The sequence below is a fragment of the Genypterus blacodes genome, unplaced genomic scaffold, assembly GCF_046128005.1.
Source record: "Genypterus blacodes isolate CSIRO-AG114 ecotype Tasmania unplaced genomic scaffold, CSIRO-AGI_Gbla_v1 ptg000029l_1, whole genome shotgun sequence".
Lineage (NCBI taxonomy): Eukaryota > Metazoa > Chordata > Actinopteri > Ophidiiformes > Ophidiidae > Genypterus > Genypterus blacodes.
The window spans coordinates 6,797,910-6,802,500 of record NW_027466842.1 but is presented as its reverse complement, the minus strand read 5'-3'; the positions used below and the strand labels follow the sequence as shown (position 1 = coordinate 6,802,500).

Below are 4,591 nucleotides of genomic sequence, written 5' to 3'. Positions count from 1 at the left end.
ATCTCATCTGTGTCTTTTAACCTCTGCGTTCTGCCACATTTTGGCAGCAGAGGAAGAGAGGGGACTAATGCTACGCTTCAGGTGCCTGTCACACTGGTCTGTTATACAAGCCCTTGTGTGTGTGTGTGTGTGTGTGTGTGTGTGTGTGTTTGTGTGTGTGTGTGTGTGTGTTTGATTGGGTGGGTGCAGCTCTCTGGAAAGTCTTCAGTCTCAGACACCCACACACACACACACAGTTTGCCCATATGCTGGGAGAGATCTGCATGCCAGCTGTCTGGGTTTTTTATGTTTTGGGCCGAAGAAACTATGAACCCACCAAAACAAGCCAAAGTGATATTATGGTGACCTTTTACGCCTCAAACTAAAACACAGGTATTAGTTTGTTGGTTGTAGCATTCTAGAGATATTTGGCATTCACAATGGACCCTTAGGGATCCATGTTGCTATTTCTCCCACATTAAAACCTAAACATTGAGTCTATAATCACGCAAACATTGTAAAACCAATTTTCTTTATGTACTATTTCTCCTTTTTAACGCCCTGCATGTATATCCACAATGTTCCCTCAGCCGCTTCACATTATGGGGCGAGTTGACTGCAAGCTGTGAAGTGCTGTGAGGAGACGTCCATAAAGTGCTGTGGGATCCCAATTCATGGAAACATACGCTTAATGGTGGAATGTCAGGGGGAAACAGCTTTGGAGGCAGACTTATAACTAACAGCTCCAGACTGCACACCTGATAAGTGAACGCCACATATGTCAGAAACGCTACACAATTCCAACACAAAACAATGTCAGTGAACAAGTTGAGAACTGGAAAACAAAGGAGGTGATTGGCTGATCGGAATGAGCCTTTAGATTTAATCAACAGGATTGAGAGGAGAGGTGGTGACAGCTCGTAATTGGAAAGTGAAATGGCGAGTGAGGGAAGATGGTGGAAGGAAAGAAGGTGAAGAGGGTGACAGAGAGAGACGCCTCCCCTCATGCATATGTGCTGTAGTGTCCTCAGCCACATGCTCTTTGCCACCCACACCACACAACACATGGCCGCACATGTCATGTTACAGCACATGGAACCCCGCGGAGGAAGAGTAGCGAGTAAGAGGAGCTGCGCGCCGTAAACAGGGAAAGTTCCGCCGCGCACGCACACACACACGCGCGCACGCGCGCACACACACGCACACACACGCGAAGTTAACGCGGTGATCAGCGTCACAGCCACAAAAACAATTGTTGACAAGGTGTTCAGCGTCAACATGCCGCTACAGAAGGTGTCTGTACATGCATCACCCTGACAGCTTATGAAACCTCTAATGAGATGCTTGTGGTGGTTAACAATCCTTTATAGCAGGGCGAAGCAAGGATTACACACACACACACACACATTTCCATCTCCCGTCATTTTCTGGATGCCTTTGGAGACACAGAATCAGGGTGAATAATCGGCTGAACGTATCACAAGCGTGCAGAGAGAAACCAAAATAAACTCGCGCGTGGCGTGTGTGTGTGTGTGCGCGCGCGCGCGCGTGTGTGTATGTTAACATACCCAGGAGTGAATCGCGGTCCCTGGTGCCTCCTCATCTCAGCTGTGGTGCGTTTGTTGAATCTTCTCTCCGTCTCCTACGTCTCTGTCTCAGTCCATAAGTTGCCGACTTTGCTCTACATGTGCCAGCCGCGCAGCTCTCCGATCCCCGACCTCTTCCTCGCCCTCAGTCTCTCTCTCTCCCAGTCTCTGGCATCAGCTGTTGTGTCGAGCCTGCCACTCTTACGCGCTCTCTCTCTCTCTCTCTCTCTCTCTCTCTCTCTCTCTCTCTCTCTCCCTCTCTTAAACACAGGAGCGACTCACGTGGGGTTCTTCCTACCCGAGTCAGTGCTCCTCAACGCGGCACGGTGCACCCCATCTCCCCTCGGTGAGGACCTGGGAGTGTGTGTGAGGATGGAGGAAAGAATGTGTGATGCCTCTGTTGCTGTGTTGCTGCTTCCTCTGCCTTGCTCAGTGAACGCGCCTCTCTCTCTCTCTCTCTCTCTCTCGCTCTCTCTCTCTCTCTCTCTCTCTCTCTCTCTCTCCGTATCTGCTGCTTGCTATTTGGCTTCACAATTCTCAGAGCTGCCGGATTTTTCACGGTTTAGGAACTCTCTGCGAACAGCCATCAGAAGCCAAAACGAAAAGACGAAAAGACCCGACCCAGGGATTTAGGAGAGAGGAGAGGAGGAAGCAGAGGAGAGGGAGGAAAGGAGGAAAGGGTCTTTAGAGAGGATGAGGTATAGATACATTTCAGTACAATTATGTTGCAAAAAAAAAAAAATTAGCTGTTGTTGTTGTTTGGTAATGTGGAATTCTTCAAGTGTGTTTGTCCTATTAAATGATTTCACCCTCTCAGACAATCACACACACACACACACACACACACACACACACACACACAGAGAGAGAGAGAGAGAGAGAGGGAGAGAAAATTGACCTTTTCATTGTTCTGCCCTGTTTGTCACAGTAAATCAGATCACTGGTGAAATTCAGACTCTCCCTGTCTCTAATTCCCCCTCTCTCCCACTCTCTCTCTCTCTCTCTCTCTCTCTCTCTCTCTCTCTCTCTCTCTCTCGCTCTCTCTCTCTCCCTGCCTCTGGGTGTAAGGGGGAAGAGATTTAATTGGACAAACACACTCACACACTCTCTTCGAGCAGCCAACCAGCTGCCCGCCGTTGAGGTCAGATAACAGCTCATCACAGGAGAAGAGTCCATCCCTCCGACCCCGAAGTCCTGCACACACCTCACACTTTGACCTCTGAGCCAATGCACACACACAAACACCAGGGCACACATTTCCACCCTCTTAAGTCTTAATGAAAAAACAAGTGCAGACACAATAACACACTAGACTCATTAAGCTCATTAAAGCGCAGACAAATCTTGTATTGTTCTAATAATATTGATAATACCAAATTGTACCTATTTAAAAGTCTATGATCAGACAAATATGCCAAACAAACAACCAATCCATGGAGGTCGCCGTTAAACTACAATCACAAGCTGAAAGCACATTTATTCCAACATAATTTACAGCGTTACAAAGCGACGTGCATCCAGATAAGTGCAGTCAGGGAAAGAAGCCAAAAACACTTCATCAAGCCAACATTTTCACCAGGAAGGTCTTTGTTGTTTTTGCTCTAGAAGTACAAAATGACAAGATGAAATGTGTCTCGTCTTGTCTCGGGTTGTCACTGCTTGAATCATCAGCAGCAGCAGTGATTAGCAGTGATTAGTATGTTCCTTATGTTATCACAGGGATCAGCCTCGTCTCATTACGTCACAGTGAGGGGGGTGGGGGTGGGGGGACTCGGTGGCAGGGAAACAGCACGCCGATAATTGGAATTATTGATTTATCAGCTGATATATCAGCAGATCGCCGCGGTTCTGCTCTGATGACAGACAGGGAAATAAACAACTTTAACAATGGCGAGTGCAGAAGTATTATTAGAATTGCGAAGTAGGCTCCTGTGTTCCTGTACAGATACATGGATGACATCCTGACACCCTGTGAGCCAGCAACATGATTTGCCGCGAGATTTATTCTAATATTTCGTTTTCGCCTGTCTAAATGATCAAACAGAGGCTAAAGAATTTAATATATAAGTCACATTGCCTCATCTAATGTCTAAATTGTAACTCTGCATCTTAGGTTCGGACAGAAACTCGGGTGTGAAGTTTGATGAGTAACGTTTACTTGCAGGGTCAAACTGGGAAGTCAAATGACAGTTGGTCCCTCTGAAAGCTTCACCTTCAGAGAGGTTTTCATTCAGGCTGACATTTAGGGCAGCATAAGGTGACATTTAAGTTGTGGGCATACGTGCGACGAGGGTCAGACTGAGGTATAAATATCAAAGATCACGTGGCCTGGATGGAATTGAACAAGAAGTAAGTGATTGTTGGATATGAAACCTGCTGTGAAGAAAACATGGAGGACTCCAGTTGATTCATTACAGAGCCAGATATGGTCAAATGTAATAAATGGAAACTACTGAGTCTATTTTTAATTATCTTCAAACCCAACAGAGTTTATTTCTGCTCCGTGACACAAACACACACTTATTGTTCCTTGTCACTTTATGCTTCCGCTCCTCAGAACGTGCAGATGAATTCCATAATAAGAGCAAATTTGATTTCAGCTTGTGATTCCGTTACCGTTTGGCTTTTTTTCTTCCGGCACAAAGTGTTTTCCGTTGCAGTTGTGTTGGGAAAAACTTCCATGTATGTATGTTCGATAGGCAGACGGTCCCAGGCATGTGGAATTACATCTCTCACAAAAATAACACACGCTTCTCACATGACCTGAGCTATTTCTCATCAAGTAACTCTATACTGGGAATCGGGCACTCCAGAGCTCCAAAATGTAACCACGCTCTTTACACTGAAGGCCACCAAAACATTCAGTGGGCTGTAACCAAATTAAGGGGCGATGATTCAATTATTTGCTTTATTTAAATGGGGGCATAAGTTTAAAAAGCTTTTTTGTATTTTCCCTAACTTGACAGTGTAGCACAGTAGGTTGTCTGTGTTAAACATAGCAGCAGCCTGGGAAATGCATCCAGTAA

General features: G+C 46.0%; 1 protein-coding gene across 1 annotated transcript in view; it reads right to left on the bottom strand.

Moving 5' to 3' along the window:
• Nucleotides 1-1,965, bottom strand: part of lingo3b (leucine rich repeat and Ig domain containing 3b) — a 23,891-nt gene extending 21,926 nt beyond the window's left edge. Inside the window, exon 1 of the mRNA XM_076144936.1 lies at nt 1,548-1,965. The gene's annotated coding sequence lies outside the window, so the exon portion shown is untranslated. The remainder of the gene's footprint in view (nt 1-1,547) is intronic.
• Nucleotides 1,966-4,591: the final 2,626 nt, after the last annotated feature.